This window comes from Sus scrofa, chromosome 14 (genome assembly GCF_054392235.1).
Source record: "Sus scrofa isolate SSC_HxYL_T2T_F1_AM1 chromosome 14, Sscrofa_HxYL_maternal_Yorkshire_Landrace_v2.0, whole genome shotgun sequence".
NCBI classification, from domain to species: Eukaryota; Metazoa; Chordata; class Mammalia; order Artiodactyla; family Suidae; genus Sus; species Sus scrofa.
Window position 1 is genome coordinate 73,593,402 of NC_139396.1, and position 19,099 is coordinate 73,612,500.

General features: G+C 63.2%; 1 long non-coding RNA gene and 6 other non-coding genes across 12 annotated transcripts in view; all 7 read right to left on the bottom strand.

Annotated features, from left to right (window-relative positions):
• Positions 1 to 994, bottom strand: part of LOC146396692 (uncharacterized) — a 91,822-nt gene extending 90,828 nt beyond the window's left edge. For 3 of the 6 annotated variants that reach the window (XR_014827802.1, XR_014827801.1, XR_014827797.1), the window contains exons 1-2: positions 956 to 994; positions 807 to 861 (exon numbers count right to left, since the gene is read on the bottom strand). This is a non-coding gene — a long non-coding RNA (uncharacterized LOC146396692). Of the gene's footprint in view, positions 1 to 258; positions 321 to 806 lie in introns of those variants that run through there. The other 3 variants (XR_014827800.1, XR_014827798.1, XR_014827799.1) reach the window with 2 other exon arrangements.
• Positions 995 to 8,526: 7,532 nt separating this feature from the next.
• LOC146396695 (5S ribosomal RNA) lies at positions 8,527 to 8,645 on the bottom strand. Its single transcript, XR_014828494.1, has one exon. It is a non-coding gene; the product is annotated as a 5S ribosomal RNA (ribosomal RNA).
• A 1,951-nt stretch (positions 8,646 to 10,596) lies between these two features.
• On the bottom strand, positions 10,597 to 10,715 carry LOC146396696 (5S ribosomal RNA). Its single transcript, XR_014828495.1, has one exon. It is a non-coding gene; the product is annotated as a 5S ribosomal RNA (ribosomal RNA).
• Positions 10,716 to 12,656: 1,941 nt separating this feature from the next.
• LOC146396697 (5S ribosomal RNA) lies at positions 12,657 to 12,775 on the bottom strand. Its single transcript, XR_014828496.1, has one exon. It is a non-coding gene; the product is annotated as a 5S ribosomal RNA (ribosomal RNA).
• A 1,949-nt stretch (positions 12,776 to 14,724) lies between these two features.
• Positions 14,725 to 14,843, bottom strand: LOC146396698 (5S ribosomal RNA). The gene has a single exon (XR_014828497.1). It is a non-coding gene; the product is annotated as a 5S ribosomal RNA (ribosomal RNA).
• Positions 14,844 to 16,791: 1,948 nt separating this feature from the next.
• Positions 16,792 to 16,910, bottom strand: LOC146396699 (5S ribosomal RNA). Its single transcript, XR_014828498.1, has one exon. It is a non-coding gene; the product is annotated as a 5S ribosomal RNA (ribosomal RNA).
• A 1,950-nt stretch (positions 16,911 to 18,860) lies between these two features.
• Positions 18,861 to 18,979, bottom strand: LOC146396700 (5S ribosomal RNA). The gene has a single exon (XR_014828499.1). It is a non-coding gene; the product is annotated as a 5S ribosomal RNA (ribosomal RNA).
• Positions 18,980 to 19,099: the final 120 nt, after the last annotated feature.

The following is a 19,099-nucleotide window of genomic DNA, read 5'->3' on the forward strand; positions in this document are numbered from 1 at the left end:
TTTCTCAGATATCAAATAAGTTCCCTTAAACACTTCAGAAAATAAAACAGTAGCTTCTTGGACCTGGACTAGGCACAAAGAGGGAGAAAAAAATGAAGCTGCGGAAGAAGACGGTGGTGGGAAGGAGCGTGAGTTAAGACCTGATTTGGGGCAAAAGCGAGTTGCACGGGGCAGGCCAGAGACTGCACCACGCAGCCTTTACACCTTCCTAACTACCTACTGTCGGCCTCGCCCCTCATAAACTTCCCCGCAATTCACTTCCTCGGCGACGGAGGGAGGACCCAGGTCAGTAGAGTGCAGCAATTTCCACAGCGACCAAGACCCCTACACCCTGTGCATCGCGGGGATTGTAGTTCTGCAACGCTACAAGCCACAGGCTGGAGCCGCTAAGAGACTACAGTTCCCAGAATGCGAGAGGAGGGCACCCGCCGCCTGTCCCGCCCTCGCTGAGGGTGGCCTTGCCAAACTGAGGGGTTGCTTTCTTCCCCAGCCTTTCCCGCCAGGGGAGGCCCTGCGCAGCGAGTAAACACAAGGTGGCTGGATTCACCCAGTAAACAGATACACTTCCATGAGATGCTGGTAGCGAAACTGTATTTCTCCTGGACCAATAAGAGGCCTGTGCTACCCGCATAGGATTGTCTGAGAATACGCGAACCAGCGCCTCCTCCGGCCCGCCCTGCGGGCATGCGCAGTGTGGGACGCGCAGGGCCGGGCTGTTTATGCCTTTCAGGACCCTTGGCGGAAGCCCACTGGGGCGGTGTCAGAAACGGTAAATAAATCGATTGCCTAAAAGAGAAATACAGTACCTGTGATAGTTTGTTCCAGAATGATAAGATTGCAGTTTCCTCTGTCCTCACCTTGCTGCAATGAAACAATGAAATGGAGGGTGTTTTACAAATTTAATTAAAGCGAAAGTACTTTTTCAGAGAGAGACAATGGGTACGCAGGCACGTACAGAGAAGGCCCTTCTCTCTGCGATTGTTCTTATATCCCCCACGCTACGGACCTGCGTGGAGACCCAAGATCTTCTGACCCAGCCCCCTACGTCTCCTGATAAGCGCTGAGTGGTATTTGGTCGTCTGATTGGTTTCAGGCAGGATAGCTTATTTGCATAGGGAACAGGCTATTAGAGGCTGAATGAGGAATGGCTTAGTGAGGATGGAGCCGCCCAGGCTGTTTAAGGCTAAGGAAGGGGCATTACAATGAGACATGGCCAGAGGCTTTTGCGTTTAATCTCCTTGAAGGGAACTTGAAGCTTCTAACACCTGATAGCTGGCAACCTGGAACTTGCCTTTTGAAAGTCACCTTTCTCCCTTCTTTCCCTCTAGGCTGCTGTAAATCTGTCTAGATCCAACTGGCCACAGAGGCCTTACCCTGACCAATGTTCTTAAGGGTTAATTCTCTTTATTTTAAAAGGAGAAAAACACCACAGTTGGAAAGGCCTGAAACCTGCGTTTTACAGACAGGGTACTCAGCTGCACAGGGAAGTGACTCTATAAACCAGTTTAGGGTTTTTTTTTTTTTAGGGAACCACACACACAGCCACTCCCTGCCTCCAGCCATTACATTTGTGTAACCTAGAGCTAGAAACGGCTTTGCTCAAGCCCCTGAAAATCACTTTATCCCTCCCTTCTCCCCAAAGGTAACTAGTGTGTTAACTGTTAGTACTGTGGATTGATTTGTCTTTTTATGCAAGTATCTTATCACAGAAAACTTTAAACATAAACAGTAAACAGAATAATGCAGTAAATCTGTCACCTAGCTTCTACAACTACTATTCAGCTGGAAGTTTTGTTTCATATATACTTCAATCCACTCCCCACCACTATTGTTCTCAGGTGGCTGTCGGGTGAGAACGCTGAACCCTAACCACTTAATGTAGGTCCCCAGAACCTTGTCCCTTTGGAGAAAGAATTTGGCAGAGACTGAGGGTATGGAGGCAAATAAGTGTTTATTTAAAGAGAGAAGACAGGTGTGGAGAACGCACAGGCAATGTTTATTAAGAGATAAGAAAGTGAAGCTAGGTAAAGAGAAAACAGGCAGAAGCCAGCTTGGGTTGGGGGATGGGGGGTGGAGAGGGAAAGACAGAGGCAGAGAAAGAGCAAGAGAGGAAGAGAGACAACAGGTGCTTTGGAGTTGTTTAAATCACTTGTGTGCGGGCAGTCCTTCCGGGCTGCTTATGGCTAATCACCCTGTTTGTCTGGCTTTGGCTTGACTCAGGGCCCTGCTGGCAGGATGATATTAGCACAAGAGTCTCTGGGAAGTTGACAAGATGTACTGTGGCCTGGTGCCCCTCCTTTCTCTGACCCCTGAGGAACCTTTCTGTGAGTGTGTAGTTTGGAGGTCTCCTTGACGTCAGGAATGAGAAATAGGTGGTCTCTAGCTTGTATCCAAGCCGAATGCAGCTTTTATCCTGAAGTTATCCGTCCGCAGGAAACAGATTAGAGTTACCCAGCCTGGGGTCCATCTACCTCCTACTGCACCATCACTTTTCTTTTTTTAATTTCTTTTTTTCTTCATGAGGTAAGATGTACATGCACTAAAGACACAAATTTAATTTTTGTAAATTTACACTTAGGCAAATAAACACACTCCTATAATCTTAGCCCTTTTTTTTTTTTTTTTTGTCTTTTTGCCGTTTCTTGGGCCGCTCCCGCAGCATATGCAGGTTCCCAGGCTAGGGGTCTAATCGGAGCTGTAGCCACCGGCCTACTCCAGAGCCACAGCAACGTGGGACCCGAGTTGTGTCTGCAACCTACACCACAGCTCACAGCAACGCCGGATCCTTAACCCACTGAGCAAGGCCAGGGACCGAACCTGCCACCTCATGGTTCCTGGTCGGATTCGTTAACCACTGAGCCACGATGAGAACTCCAATCTTAGCCCTTTTGAAGAATAGAATATTTTCACCATACTTAGAAAATTCCCTCGTGTTCCTTCCTATGCAAATTTTCTACCCCCAGAGGCAATCAGTGTTCTTATTTTTTCACCATAGGTTTATTTTGGTTGAAATCATATAATATTTATTATTTTATGTGCAGCTGGCCTCTAAGGTGATGTTTATGAGACTCATCCACAGTATTTCTTTTGGTACTTTAATTCTGTCGTGTGAATCACTGCACAGTGTTCCTCATTCTCCTGTTGGTGGATGTGTGGGTTATTTCCTGTTAATATTCTTGTACAAATGCATTTTTGTATATATTCTGTTAAATTCTTTTATTAGCATTTAAGTGACACACGCATTTTTAGTGGTTGGTTCAGGTATATGCATCTCATCACAATGTACTTGGAGTTAGTATTGTACTATTGGAGTTCCCGTCGTGGCTTGGTGGTTAACGAACCCGACTAGTAACCATGAGGTAGCGGGTTAGATTGCTCAGTGGATTAAGAATCCAGTGTTGCCATGAGTTGTGGTGTAGGTCACAGGTGAGGCTTCGATCTGTTGTTGCTGTGGCTGTGGTGTAGGCCAGCAGCTGTAGCTCTGATTCAACCCCTAGCCTAAAAAAAAAAAAAAAATTCTACTATTAACCTATTGGATGTGCTATGGAAAGCAGATGAATATGGAAAAGTGGCTCCAAGTTTCATTTTTTCCTTTTTTGGTTTTTTGTCCTTTTTAGGGCCACACCCTTGGCATATGGAGGTTCCCAGGCTAGGGGTCTAATTGGAGCTGTAGCCACCGACCTACACCAGGGCCACAGCAACGCCAGATTCAAGCCATGTCTGTGACCTACACCACAGCTCATGACAACGCCAGATCCTTAACCCTCTGAGTGAGGCCAGGGATCGAATCCACCACCTCATGGTTCCTAGTTGGATTTGTTTCTGCTGCGCCACAACGGGAACTCTTCATTTTTTCTTTTTAAAACATCCCTTATGCTCACATTCTGATATGTTTCAGTGTTGGGCTTATCTTTAACCTGGGGCCCTTGGGCTTCTACTTATTTATGAACAGATGCTTGCTTTACAATAATGGGTTTTTTTGCCCACACACCAAGGGAGGTCAAAGTTGAGGCTTTAGCCAATTTAGAAATATGAAAATCAAACAAACTGGAGCAGAGAAAAGGCTTAATGGAGAAAGATTCCTGCAGCAGCGGCCTGGCTGGAGCCCTTTTATCCTTCAGTGCCTCCCAACCCCTCACCACCACCCAGTACCCTGGAACTGTTTCCTGTCCAGACTTCACAGAGTCAAGACACTGAAAACAGAGCTGCACAAGGGTGTAATTATCTGGAAATCAACTCACATCAAAACACGGTTCAGGGAGTTCCTGTCATGGCTCAGTGGTTAATGAACCCAACTACGAACCCAACTAGTAACCATGAGATTTCGGGTTCGATCCCTGGCCTCGCTCAGTGGGTTAAGGATCCAGCATTGCCATGAGCTGTGGTGTAGGTCACAGATGCAGCTTGGATGTAGTGTGGCTGTGGCTGTGGCGTAGGTCGCAACTACAGCTCCGATTAGACCCCTATCCTGGGAACCTCCATGTGCCAAGGGTGTGGCACTAAAAAGACAACAGACAAAACAAAAACAAAAACGCAGTTCACCTTTGTGGCTCAGTGGGTTAAGAACCCAACTAGTATCCATGAGAATGTAGGTTCAATCCCTGGCATCACTCAGTGGGTTAAGGACCTGGCATTGCTGTGAGCTGTGGCATAGGTCGTAAATTTGGCTCCAATCCTGTGGTGCTGTGGCTTTGGTGTGGACAGCAGCTACAGCTCTTATTCAACCCCTAGCCTGGGAACTTCTGTATGCCATGGGTTGGGTCCTATAAAAAGAATGAAAAAAAAAAAAAAAAACCAACCCGCTAAAAATAGAGCTATTGGAATTCTACTCCTGGGCATATATCCAGAGAAAACTACAATTGGAAAAGATACATGCACCCCTGTGTTCACTGCAGCACTATTTACAATAGCCAAGGCATGGAAGCAACCTAAATGTCCATTGATAGAGGAATGGATAAAGAAGATGTACATATATGTACAGTGGAATACTACTCGGCCATAAAAAAGAGTGCAATAATACCATCTGCTGCAACATGAATGGACCTAGAGAGTATCGTCATATAAAGTGCAGTCAGTCAGATATCATATGATAACGGTTTCCAACATTGGAATCAAACTATGGTTAACAAACAGGAAATGGAATGGGGGAAGAAAAATTAGTTTAGGATTAGAAGATGGCAACTGCTATATATAAAATAAACAATAAAGTCCTACTTTTTTTCTTTGTCTTTTGTCTTTTTAGGGCCGCACCCATGATATATGGAGGTTCCCAGGCTAGGGGTCTAATCAGAGCCAGAGCAATGCGGGATCCGAGCCACTTCTGTGACCTACACCACAGCTCACGGCAATGCTGGATCCTTAACCCACTGAGCAAGGCCAGGGATCAAACCCGAAACCTCGTGGTTACTAGTCTTCCTAAAATAGGTCTATCTGAAAAGCTGTGATGCCAGTTTCAGCAGACAACAGAATGGCTGGAGCCTAATCTCCAACTTGAGGTCTATCTCAGGGTGTTTAGTATCAGCAGTTCCATTGCCACATGATTCAATCACTATGGAAGCACATGGCAAGTATCAGTCTCCAGTTCTGCACTCCTTTCACTTACCAGTGCAAGCAGGACTCTACCAATCCTTAATCAGCTCCCCAGACCCTATGACCCTCCATAGCTGCTACACATGCACAAACACAGAGAGGGAGTGCCTGAAGTATTAGAGTAAAAAATAAGGACGAGGCAGAAGGCCAGAGTGCTGAACCTCTAACAGATTTTATTGACCAACAGACGGGTTGAGAGCACTGAGAGAACTCAGGAACCCCACACCTTATAGAGCAGTAGGTAATGTAGAAAAGAAAGCAGATGCTATTTTGAGAATAGACTTGTTCTCTGAAAGTAAATAAAAAATGGATAAGGGGAAACAATTTCCTTAGGAAAGTGGATAATTGTTTTGGATAGGAGAAGAAGGAAATTAGGAGTTCCGTCTTGGCACAGCAGAAACAAATCTGACTAGGAACCATAGATGATGCCTTGCTCAGTGCATTAAGGATCTGGCATTGCCATGAGCTGTGGTGTAGGTCAAAAACGGGGCTTGGATCTGGTGTGGCTGTGGTGCAGGCTGGCAGCAACAGCTCAAATTAGACCCTTAACCTGGGAACCTCCACATGCCACAGGTGCCGACCTTAAAAGACAAAAAAAAAAAGAGTAGAGGGAAATTGTAAGGAAACAATGAAGATAAACGAATATTTAGCTTTAAATGCTCTGCAGTGGAGGGCATTGATTCAGGAAGTTATCAGCCTTGTGCGTTGGAAGTCGAAATGAACTTACGCTGCCAGCTATATAGGCCTGATATATTACCCTAAAAAAAGAACAAAACACATGAAAAACATTGAAAACCAATGATGAGAGACCTTGACACACGGACTGGAAAAAGTCACAGCAGACAAATCGACAAGAAGTGTAAAATATAAAGGAGAGAAGAGAAAGGGAGTGAAAAAACAGGGCGAAATCCCAACAAAGGCCAATTACTAACAGTTCCTAAGAAGCTTACCTTCCAAGATCAGACCAGATCCTGACGCTTTCCGGTGGTACGGCCATAGACGGAGGAGGATACCACGCGCTGCCAAAAGAGCCCACCGCCATGCCTCCGGGCCTTTGGTACGCCTAGGGCTTGGCCTGCCCCTCTGCGGGCGCCTCTGCCCACGCAGCCCGCCGCCGCAGGGCCCCGCTGCCGACCCAGGGGACCAGAGGCCTCTGGCACCCGGAGGGTGGTGGAAGTCTCGCCACTCTCCCATGCCATGCCAGGACGGGGGGCGCTCGGCAGGCCCGTCTGCGCTCGGCAATCCACAGGCCGCTCGCTCACTCGCAGCTGGGCGGGGGTCGGGGGGCGTGGCCCCGGAGGGGTCAAGGCCCCAGGCTCCCTTTCCCCGGAGCCCGCTGCAGACCTAGGCCCAGCCCAGCCCGGGGTCTGGCCGCCCCTCCCGCCCCCCTCCGCCCCCCTCACCCTTGCGCCAACCCCACGCGGAGCGACCAGCGTGCAGCAGGAGGGCATCAGGCCCGCCAGGTGGCCTTTCCAAGGCCACCCTTCCCCACAGGAGTCCAGGACACGGGGCGGGGGGCCTCGTCGTCAAACCGGAGAGCTCCTGGCGGGGAGAGCTGAGGATGGGCAGGCGGCCGGGCGGGCTCGGAGCCTGTTCCCCTGCCCACAAGATGCCACCCCCACCCACCCACCACGTCTCTCTCTGGCTCTCTGGCTCTGTCACACTCACACAATACACACACACACACACACACACACACACACACACACAAACGCGCGCGCGGGTGCGCGTGCCAGCGCAGGCGGGGGTGGGGGGGGGGAGAGAGAGAGAGAGAGAGAGAGAGAGAGAGGGAGAGAGAGGGAGAGAGAAGAAGCTAGGGAGACTGACAGAGACCCAGAGACGGAAGGAGAGGTGGCGGGAGGAGGGGATACGACCCCCAGACCCAGAGAGGCACTCGGGACCCATAGGGTCCCAGAGCCTGACACAGATCAGAGAGAGGCCCTGCTGAAGAGGCGGCTTTCGCAAGGAAGGGGCTTGGGCTGGGCCTGGGGCAGGAGGCAGGGCCCTGAGGCTGGCAGGGGAGGGGGTCGGGGTGGGTGTGGGGTGGCCGGGCTAGGGGGGAGGGGGGAGGGGGGTGGCCGGGCTTGGGGGCACCGGGGTGGGGGGTGGGGGTGGGGCGGGCAGGGAGGAGAGGTGAGGAGGGGTCCAGGCAGAGGCGGGGACGGGGGAGGGGCCCAGGACCTGCAGCCAAGGTGTCAGGATTCCGCTTCCGCTTGGATGCCTTCCCCGCCAGGTCCCTCTCAGGCCAGGAGAAGCCCCCCGAGACAGTGAGGTGAGGTGGGTGCACGTTCGGGCTGGAGCGTGCGCATGGGGACCAGTCGGCTTGCTTTGTCTCCGCTGCTTTTTCTCTCTACCTCGGGACACGGGTTCTTGCCCCCTCTGGGCGGCGCCGCGCCCCGGGACTGTCTTGAGGGCTCCTGGCCGGCCCACGCCCCGCCCGTCTTGTTTCCTGGATCGGGAGGGCCCAGGAAATGGGTAGTATGGAGGGGCCCAGGTTCCAGGAGCCGGCCGGCAGCCGACCGACCGTCCGCCTGTCCATCTGCCGGGGCCAATATCCGTCCATCCATCCGGCCGAAGGGCCGGGCCTTGGGTCCCGGGCGAAGGAGGGGAGCAGCTGTCCGTGGGGCGAGCGGGCAGGTCACGGCCGGCCGACAGGCCAGCCAGCGTGCAGTGGGCCAGGCCCTTCGGAGGGAGCCCGGGCCGGCGGCGGGGAGGGGCGGGGGCTGGGGCTCTGAGGTCCAAGGGCTGGAATGAGGCCGCCTGCGGGCGCGGGCCACTGGCTGGCCGCGCCGCACGACCGCCCCGCGCGGTGGGGCGGGAGGGGCAGTCGGGGCCGGGGGCGCTGGGGCTGGGGCTGGCGGCGAACTGCGCTGAAGGGGGCAGCGGCGGCGGCGGCGGCGGCGGCGGCGGCGGCGCCTAAAGGAGAGGGAGGCAAAAAGCCTACAGCACCCGGTATTCCCAGGCGGTCTCCCATCCAAGTACTAACCAGGCCCGACCCTGCTTAGCTTCCGAGATCAGACGAGATCGGGCGCGTTCAGGGTGGTATGGCCGTAGACGGAGGAGGGTGCCGCGCGCCGCCCCAAGAGCCCGCCGCCGCGCCTCCGGGCCTCCGGGCCTCCGGGCCTCCGGGCCTCCGGGCCTCCGGGCCTCCGGGCCTCCGGGCCGCCTGGCGCTTGGCCTGCCCCTCTGCGGGCGCCTCTGCCCACGCAGCCCGCTGCCGACCCAGGGGACCAGAGGCCTCTGGCACCCGGAGGGTGGTGGAAGTCTCGCCACTCTCCCATGCCATGCCAGGACGGGGGGCGCTCGGCAGGCCCGTCTGCGCTCGGCAATCCACAGGCCGCTCGCTCACCCGCAGCTGGGCGGGGGTTGGGGGGCGTGGCCCCGGAGGGGTCAAGGCCCCAGGCTCCCTTTCCCCGGAGCCCCCTGCAGACCTAGGCCCAGCCCAGCCCAGCCCGGGGTCTGGCCGCCCCTCCCGCCCCCCTCCGCCCCCCTCACCCTTGCGCCAACCCCACGCGGAGCGACCAGCGTGCAGCAGGAGGGCATCAGGCCCGCCAGGTGGCCTTTCCAAGGCCACCCTTCCCCACAGGAGTCCAGGACACGGGGCGGGGGGCCTCGTCGTCAAACCGGAGAGCTCCTGGCGGGGAGAGCTGAGGATGGGCAGGCGGCCGGGCGGGCTCGGAGCCTGTTCCCCTGCCCACAAGATGCCACCCCCACCCACCCACCACGTCTCTCTCTGGCTCTCTGGCTCTGTCACACACACACACACACACACACACACACAAACGCGCGCGCGGGTGCGCGTGCCAGCGCAGGCGGGGGTGGGGGGGGGGAGAGAGAGAGAGAGAGAGAGAGAGAGAGAGGGAGAGAGAGGGAGAGAGAAGAAGCTAGGGAGACTGACAGAGACCCAGAGACGGAAGGAGAGGTGGCGGGAGGAGGGGATACGACCCCCAGACCCAGAGAGGCACTCGGGACCCATAGGGTCCCAGAGCCTGACACAGATCAGAGAGAGGCCCTGCTGAAGAGGCGGCTTTCGCAAGGAAGGGCTTGGGCTGGGCCTGGGGCAGGAGGCAGGGCCCTGAGGCTGGCAGGGGAGGGGGTCGGGGTGGGTGTGGGGTGGCCGGGCTAGGGGGGAGGGGGGAGGGGGGTGGCCGGGCTTGGGGGCACCGGGGTGGGGGGTGGGGGTGGGGCGGGCAGGGAGGAGAGGTGAGGAGGGGTCCAGGCAGAGGCGGGGACGGGGGAGGGGCCCAGGACCTGCAGCCAAGGTGTCAGGATTCCGCTTCCGCTTGGATGCCTTCCCCGCCAGGTCCCTCTCAGGCCAGGAGAAGCCCCCCGAGACAGTGAGGTGAGGTGGGTGCACGTTCGGGCTGGAGCGTGCGCATGGGGACCAGTCGGCTTGCTTTGTCTCCGCTGCTTTTTCTCTCTACCTCGGGACACGGGTTCTTGCCCCCTCTGGGCGGCGCCGCGCCCCGGGACTGTCTTGAGGGCTCCTGGCCGGCCCACGCCCCGCCCGTCTTGTTTCCTGGATCGGGAGGGCCCAGGAAATGGGTAGTATGGAGGGGCCCAGGTTCCAGGAGCCGGCCGGCAGCCGACCGACCGTCCGCCTGTCCATCTGCCGGGGCCAATATCCGTCCATCCATCCGGCCGAAGGGCCGGGCCTTGGGTCCCGGGCGAAGGAGGGGAGCAGCTGTCCGTGGGGCGAGCGGGCAGGTCACGGCCGGCCGACAGGCCAGCCAGCGTGCAGTGGGCCAGGCCCTTCGGAGGGAGCCCGGGCCGGCGGCGGGGAGGGGCGGGGGCTGGGGCTCTGAGGTCCAAGGGCTGGGATGAGGCCGCCTGCGGGCGCGGGCCACTGGCTGGCCGCGCCGCACGACCGCCCCGCGCGGTGGGGCGGGAGGGGCAGTCGGGGCCGGGGGCGCTGGGGCTGGGGCTGGCGGCGAACTGCGCTGAAGGGGGCAGCGGCGGCGGCGGCGGCGGCGGCGGCGGCGGCGCCTAAAGGAGAGGGAGGCAAAAAGCCTACAGCACCCGGTATTCCCAGGCGGTCTCCCATCCAAGTACTAACCAGGCCCGACCCTGCTTAGCTTCCGAGATCAGACGAGATCGGGCGCGTTCAGGGTGGTATGGCCGTAGACGGAGGAGGGTGCCGCGCGCCGCCCCAAGAGCCCGCCGCCGCGCCTCCGGGCCTCCGGGCCTCCGGGCCTCCGGGCCTCCGGGCCTCCGGGCCGCCTGGCGCTTGGCCTGCCCCTCTGCGGGCGCCTCTGCCCACGCAGCCCGCTGCCGACCCAGGGGACCAGAGGCCTCTGGCACCCGGAGGGTGGTGGAAGTCTCGCCACTCTCCCATGCCATGCCAGGACGGGGGGCGCTCGGCAGGCCCGTCTGCGCTCGGCAATCCACAGGCCGCTCGCTCACCCGCAGCTGGGCGGGGGTTGGGGGGCGTGGCCCCGGAGGGGTCAAGGCCCCAGGCTCCCTTTCCCCGGAGCCCCCTGCAGACCTAGGCCCAGCCCAGCCCAGCCCGGGGTCTGGCCGCCCCTCCCGCCCCCCTCCGCCCCCCTCACCCTTGCGCCAACCCCACGCGGAGCGACCAGCGTGCAGCAGGAGGGCATCAGGCCCGCCAGGTGGCCTTTCCAAGGCCACCCTTCCCCACAGGAGTCCAGGACACGGGGCGGGGGGCCTCGTCGTCAAACCGGAGAGCTCCTGGCGGGGAGAGCTGAGGATGGGCAGGCGGCCGGGCGGGCTCGGAGCCTGTTCCCCTGCCCACAAGATGCCACCCCCACCCACCCACCACGTCTCTCTCTGGCTCTCTGGCTCTGTCACACTCACACAATACACACACACACACACACACACACACACACACACACACAAACGCGCGCGCGGGTGCGCGTGCCAGCGCAGGCGGGGGTGGGGGGGGGGAGAGAGAGAGAGAGAGAGAGAGAGAGAGAGGGAGAGAGAGGGAGAGAGAAGAAGCTAGGGAGACTGACAGAGACCCAGAGACGGAAGGAGAGGTGGCGGGAGGAGGGGATACGACCCCCAGACCCAGAGAGGCACTCGGGACCCATAGGGTCCCAGAGCCTGACACAGATCAGAGAGAGGCCCTGCTGAAGAGGCGGCTTTCGCAAGGAAGGGGCTTGGGCTGGGCCTGGGGCAGGAGGCAGGGCCCTGAGGCTGGCAGGGGAGGGGGTCGGGGTGGGTGTGGGGTGGCCGGGCTAGGGGGGAGGGGGGAGGGGGGTGGCCGGGCTTGGGGGCACCGGGGTGGGGGGTGGGGGTGGGGCGGGCAGGGAGGAGAGGTGAGGAGGGGTCCAGGCAGAGGCGGGGACGGGGGAGGGGCCCAGGACCTGCAGCCAAGGTGTCAGGATTCCGCTTCCGCTTGGATGCCTCCCCCGCCAGGTCCCTCTCAGGCCAGGAGAAGCCCCCCGAGACAGTGAGGTGAGGTGGGTGCACGTTCGGGCTGGAGCGTGCGCATGGGGACCAGTCGGCTTGCTTTGTCTCCGCTGCTTTTTCTCTCTACCTCGGGACACGGGTTCTTGCCCCCTCTGGGCGGCGCCGCGCCCCGGGACTGTCTTGAGGGCTCCTGGCCGGCCCACGCCCCGCCCGTCTTGTTTCCTGGATCGGGAGGGCCCAGGAAATGGGTAGTATGGAGGGGCCCAGGTTCCAGGAGCCGGCCGGCAGCCGACCGACCGTCCGCCTGTCCATCTGCCGGGGCCAATATCCGTCCATCCATCCGGCCGAAGGGCCGGGCCTTGGGTCCCGGGCGAAGGAGGGGAGCAGCTGTCCGTGGGGCGAGCGGGCAGGTCACGGCCGGCCGACAGGCCAGCCAGCGTGCAGTGGGCCAGGCCCTTCGGAGGGAGCCCGGGCCGGCGGCGGGGAGGGGCGGGGGCTGGGGCTCTGAGGTCCAAGGGCTGGGATGAGGCCGCCTGCGGGCGCGGGCCACTGGCTGGCCGCGCCGCACGACCGCCCCGCGCGGTGGGGCGGGAGGGGCAGTCGGGGCCGGGGGCGCTGGGGCTGGGGCTGGCGGCGAACTGCGCTGAAGGGGGCGGCGGCGGCGGCGGCGCCTAAAGGAGAGGGAGGCAAAAAGCCTACAGCACCCGGTATTCCCAGGCGGTCTCCCATCCAAGTACTAACCAGGCCCGACCCTGCTTAGCTTCCGAGATCAGACGAGATCGGGCGCGTTCAGGGTGGTATGGCCGTAGACGGAGGAGGGTGCCGCGCGCCGCCCCAAGAGCCCGCCGCCGCGCCTCCGGGCCTCCGGGCCTCCGGGCCTCCGGGCCTCCGGGCCGCCTGGCGCTTGGCCTGCCCCTCTGCGGGCGCCTCTGCCCACGCAGCCCGCTGCCGACCCAGGGGACCAGAGGCCTCTGGCACCCGGAGGGTGGTGGAAGTCTCGCCACTCTCCCATGCCATGCCAGGACGGGGGGCGCTCGGCAGGCCCGTCTGCGCTCGGCAATCCACAGGCCGCTCGCTCACCCGCAGCTGGGCGGGGGTTGGGGGGCGTGGCCCCGGAGGGGTCAAGGCCCCAGGCTCCCTTTCCCCGGAGCCCCCTGCAGACCTAGGCCCAGCCCAGCCCAGCCCGGGGTCTGGCCGCCCCTCCCGCCCCCCTCCGCCCCCCTCACCCTTGCGCCAACCCCACGCGGAGCGACCAGCGTGCAGCAGGAGGGCATCAGGCCCGCCAGGTGGCCTTTCCAAGGCCACCCTTCCCCACAGGAGTCCAGGACACGGGGCGGGGGGCCTCGTCGTCAAACCGGAGAGCTCCTGGCGGGGAGAGCTGAGGATGGGCAGGCGGCCGGGCGGGCTCGGAGCCTGTTCCCCTGCCCACAAGATGCCACCCCCACCCACCCACCACGTCTCTCTCTGGCTCTCTGGCTCTGTCACACTCACACAATACACACACACACACACACACACACACACACACACACAAACGCGCGCGCGGGTGCGCGTGCCAGCGCAGGCGGGGGTGGGGGGGGGGAGAGAGAGAGAGAGAGAGAGAGAGAGAGAGGGAGAGAGAGGGAGAGAGAAGAAGCTAGGGAGACTGACAGAGACCCAGAGACGGAAGGAGAGGTGGCGGGAGGAGGGGATACGACCCCCAGACCCAGAGAGGCACTCGGGACCCATAGGGTCCCAGAGCCTGACACAGATCAGAGAGAGGCCCTGCTGAAGAGGCGGCTTTCGCAAGGAAGGGGCTTGGGCTGGGCCTGGGGCAGGAGGCAGGGCCCTGAGGCTGGCAGGGGAGGGGGTCGGGGTGGGTGTGGGGTGGCCGGGCTAGGGGGGAGGGGGGAGGGGGGTGGCCGGGCTTGGGGGCACCGGGGTGGGGGGTGGGGGTGGGGCGGGCAGGGAGGAGAGGTGAGGAGGGGTCCAGGCAGAGGCGGGGACGGGGGAGGGGCCCAGGACCTGCAGCCAAGGTGTCAGGATTCCGCTTCCGCTTGGATGCCTCCCCCGCCAGGTCCCTCTCAGGCCAGGAGAAGCCCCCCGAGACAGTGAGGTGAGGTGGGTGCACGTTCGGGCTGGAGCGTGCGCATGGGGACCAGTCGGCTTGCTTTGTCTCCGCTGCTTTTTCTCTCTACCTCGGGACACGGGTTCTTGCCCCCTCTGGGCGGCGCCGCGCCCCGGGACTGTCTTGAGGGCTCCTGGCCGGCCCACGCCCCGCCCGTCTTGTTTCCTGGATCGGGAGGGCCCAGGAAATGGGTAGTATGGAGGGGCCCAGGTTCCAGGAGCCGGCCGGCAGCCGACCGACCGTCCGCCTGTCCATCTGCCGGGGCCAATATCCGTCCATCCATCCGGCCGAAGGGCCGGGCCTTGGGTCCCGGGCGAAGGAGGGGAGCAGCTGTCCGTGGGGCGAGCGGGCAGGTCACGGCCGGCCGACAGGCCAGCCAGCGTGCAGTGGGCCAGGCCCTTCGGAGGGAGCCCGGGCCGGCGGCGGGGAGGGGCGGGGGCTGGGGCTCTGAGGTCCAAGGGCTGGGATGAGGCCGCCTGCGGGCGCGGGCCACTGGCTGGCCGCGCCGCACGACCGCCCCGCGCGGTGGGGCGGGAGGGGCAGTCGGGGCCGGGGGCGCTGGGGCTGGGGCTGGCGGCGAACTGCGCTGAAGGGGGCAGCGGCGGCGGCGGCGGCGGCGGCGGCGGCGGCGCCTAAAGGAGAGGGAGGCAAAAAGCCTACAGCACCCGGTATTCCCAGGCGGTCTCCCATCCAAGTACTAACCAGGCCCGACCCTGCTTAGCTTCCGAGATCAGACGAGATCGGGCGCGTTCAGGGTGGTATGGCCGTAGACGGAGGAGGGTGCCGCGCGCCGCCCCAAGAGCCCGCCGCCGCGCCTCCGGGCCTCCGGGCCTCCGGGCCTCCGGGCCTCCGGGCCGCCTGGCGCTTGGCCTGCCCCTCTGCGGGCGCCTCTGCCCACGCAGCCCGCTGCCGACCCAGGGGACCAGAGGCCTCTGGCACCCGGAGGGTGGTGGAAGTCTCGCCACTCTCCCATGCCATGCCAGGACGGGGGGCGCTCGGCAGGCCCGTCTGCGCTCGGCAATCCACAGGCCGCTCGCTCACCCGCAGCTGGGCGGGGGTTGGGGGGCGTGGCCCCGGAGGGGTCAAGGCCCCAGGCTCCCTTTCCCCGGAGCCCCCTGCAGACCTAGGCCCAGCCCAGCCCAGCCCGGGGTCTGGCCGCCCCTCCCGCCCCCCTCCGCCCCCCTCACCCTTGCGCCAACCCCACGCGGAGCGACCAGCGTGCAGCAGGAGGGCATCAGGCCCGCCAGGTGGCCTTTCCAAGGCCACCCTTCCCCACAGGAGTCCAGGACACGGGGCGGGGGGCCTCGTCGTCAAACCGGAGAGCTCCTGGCGGGGAGAGCTGAGGATGGGCAGGCGGCCGGGCGGGCTCGGAGCCTGTTCCCCTGCCCACAAGATGCCACCCCCACCCACCCACCACGTCTCTCTCTGGCTCTCTGGCTCTGTCACACTCACACAATACACACACACACACACACACACACACACACACACACAAACGCGCGCGCGGGTGCGCGTGCCAGCGCAGGCGGGGGTGGGGGGGGGGAGAGAGAGAGAGAGAGAGAGAGAGAGAGAGGGAGAGAGAGGGAGAGAGAAGAAGCTAGGGAGACTGACAGAGACCCAGAGACGGAAGGAGAGGTGGCGGGAGGAGGGGATACGACCCCCAGACCCAGAGAGGCACTCGGGACCCATAGGGTCCCAGAGCCTGACACAGATCAGAGAGAGGCCCTGCTGAAGAGGCGGCTTTCGCAAGGAAGGGCTTGGGCTGGGCCTGGGGCAGGAGGCAGGGCCCTGAGGCTGGCAGGGGAGGGGGTCGGGGTGGGTGTGGGGTGGCCGGGCTAGGGGGGAGGGGGGAGGGGGGTGGCCGGGCTTGGGGGCACCGGGGTGGGGGGTGGGGGTGGGGCGGGCAGGGAGGAGAGGTGAGGAGGGGTCCAGGCAGAGGCGGGGACGGGGGAGGGGCCCAGGACCTGCAGCCAAGGTGTCAGGATTCCGCTTCCGCTTGGATGCCTCCCCCGCCAGGTCCCTCTCAGGCCAGGAGAAGCCCCCCGAGACAGTGAGGTGAGGTGGGTGCACGTTCGGGCTGGAGCGTGCGCATGGGGACCAGTCGGCTTGCTTTGTCTCCGCTGCTTTTTCTCTCTACCTCGGGACACGGGTTCTTGCCCCCTCTGGGCGGCGCCGCGCCCCGGGACTGTCTTGAGGGCTCCTGGCCGGCCCACGCCCCGCCCGTCTTGTTTCCTGGATCGGGAGGGCCCAGGAAATGGGTAGTATGGAGGGGCCCAGGTTCCAGGAGCCGGCCGGCAGCCGACCGACCGTCCGCCTGTCCATCTGCCGGGGCCAATATCCGTCCATCCATCCGGCCGAAGGGCCGGGCCTTGGGTCCCGGGCGAAGGAGGGGAGCAGCTGTCCGTGGGGCGAGCGGGCAGGTCACGGCCGGCCGACAGGCCAGCCAGCGTGCAGTGGGCCAGGCCCTTCGGAGGGAGCCCGGGCCGGCGGCGGGGAGGGGCGGGGGCTGGGGCTCTGAGGTCCAAGGGCTGGGATGAGGCCGCCTGCGGGCGCGGGCCACTGGCTGGCCGCGCCGCACGACCGCCCCGCGCGGTGGGGCGGGAGGGGCAGTCGGGGCCGGGGGCGCTGGGGCTGGGGCTGGCGGCGAACTGCGCTGAAGGGGGCAGCGGCGGCGGCGGCGGCGGCGGCGGCGGCGGCGCCTAAAGGAGAGGGAGGCAAAAAGCCTACAGCACCCGGTATTCCCAGGCGGTCTCCCATCCAAGTACTAACCAGGCCCGACCCTGCTTAGCTTCCGAGATCAGACGAGATCGGGCGCGTTCAGGGTGGTATGGCCGTAGACGGAGGAGGGTGCCGCGCGCCGCCCCAAGAGCCCGCCGCCGCGCCTCCGGGCCTCCGGGCCTCCGGGCCTCCGGGCCTCCGGGCCGCCTGGCGCTTGGCCTGCCCCTCTGCGGGCGCCTCTGCCCACGCAGCCCGCTGCCGACCCAGGGGACCAGAGGCCTCTGGCACCCGGAGGGTGGTGGAAGTCTCGCCACTCTCCCATGCCATGCCAGGACGGGGGGCGCTCGGCAGGCCCGTCTGCGCTCGGCAATCCACAGGCCGCTCGCTCACCCGCAGCTGGGCGGGGGTTGGGGGGCGTGGCCCCGGAGGGGTCAAGGCCCCAGGCTCCCTTTCCCCGGAGCCCCCTGCAGACCTAGGCCCAGCCCAGCCCAGCCCGGGGTCTGGCCGCCCCTCCCGCCCCCCTCCGCCCCCCTCACCCTTGCGCCAACCCCACGCGGAGCGACCAGCGTGCAGCAGGAGGGCATCAGGCCCGCCAGGTGGCCTTTCCAAGGCCACCCTTCCCCACAGGAGTCCAGGACACGGGGCGGGGGGCCTCGTCGTCAAACCGGAGAGCTCCTGGCGGGGAGAGCTGAGGATGGGCAGGCGGCCGGGCGGGCTCGGAGCCTGTTCCCCTGCCCACAAGATGCCACCCCCACCCACCCACCACGTCTCTCTCTGGCTCTCTGGCTCTGTCACACTCACACAATACACACACACACACACACACACACACACACACACACAAACGCGCGCGCGGGTGCGCGTGCCAGCGCAGGCGGGGGTGGGGGGGGGAGAGAGAGAGAGAGAGAGAGAGAGAGAGAGGGAGAGAGAGGGAGAGAGAAGAAGCTAGGGAGACTGACAGAGACCCAGAGACGGAAGGAGAGGTGGCGGGAGGAGGGGATACGACCCCCAGACCCAGAGAGGCACTCGGGACCCATAGGGTCCCAGAGCCTGACACAGATCAGAGAGAGGCCCTGCTGAAGAGGCGGCTTTCGCAAGGAAGGGCTTGGGCTGGGCCTGGGGCAGGAGGCAGGGCCCTGAGGCTGGCAGGGGAGGGGGTCGGGGTGGGTGTGGGGTGGCCGGGCTAGGGGGGAGGGGGGAGGGGGGTGGCCGGGCTTGGGGGCACCGGGGTGGGGGGTGGGGGTGGGGCGGGCAGGGAGGAGAGGTGAGGAGGGGTCCAGGCAGAGGCGGGGACGGGGGAGGGGCCCAGGACCTGCAGCCAAGGTGTCAGGATTCCGCTTCCGCTTGGATGCCTCCCCCGCCAGGTCCCTCTCAGGCCAGGAGAAGCCCCCCGAGACAGTGAGGTGAGGTGGGTGCACGTTCGGGCTGGAGCGTGCGCATGGGGACCAGTCGGCTTGCTTTGTCTCCGCTGCTTTTTCTCTCTACCTCGGGACACGGGTTCTTGCCCCCTCTGGGCGGCGCCGCGCCCCGGGACTGTCTTGAGGGCTCCTGGCCGGCCCACGCCCCGCCCGTCTTGTTTCCTGGATCGGGAGGGCCCAGGAAATGGGTAGTATGGAGGGGCCCAGGTTCCAGGAGCCGGCCGGCAGCCGACCGACCGTCCGCCTGTCCATCTGCCGGGGCCAATATCCGTCCATCCATCCGGCCGAAGGGCCGGGCCTTGGGTCCCGGGCGAAGGAGGGGAGCAGCTGTCCGTGGGGCGAGCGGGCAGGTCACGGCCGGCCGACAGGCCAGCCAGCGTGCAGTGGGCCAGGCCCTTCGGAGGGAGCCCGGGCCGGCGGCGGGGAGGGGCGGGGGCTGGGGCTCTGAGGTCCAAGGGCTGGGATGAGGCCGCCTGCGGGCGCGGGCCACTGGCTGGCCGCGCCGCACGACCGCCCCGCGCGGTGGGGCGGGAGGGGCAGTCGGGGCCGGGGGCGCTGGGGCTGGGGCTGGCGGTGAACTGCGCTGAAGGGGGCGGCGGCGGCGGCGGCGGCGGCGGCGGCGGCGGCGGCGCCTAAAGGAGAGGGAGGCAAAAAGCCTACAGCACCCGGTATTCCCAGGCGGTCTCCCATCCAAGTACTAACCAGGCCCGACCCTGCTTAGCTTCCGAGATCAGACGAGATCGGGCGCGTTCAGGGTGGTATGGCCGTAGACGGAGGAGGGTGCCGCGCGCCGCCCCAAGAGCCCGCCGCCGCGCCTCCGGGCCTCCGGGCCTCCGGGCCTCCGGGCCTCCGGGCCGCCTGGCGCTTGGCCTGCCCCTCTGCGGGCGCCTCT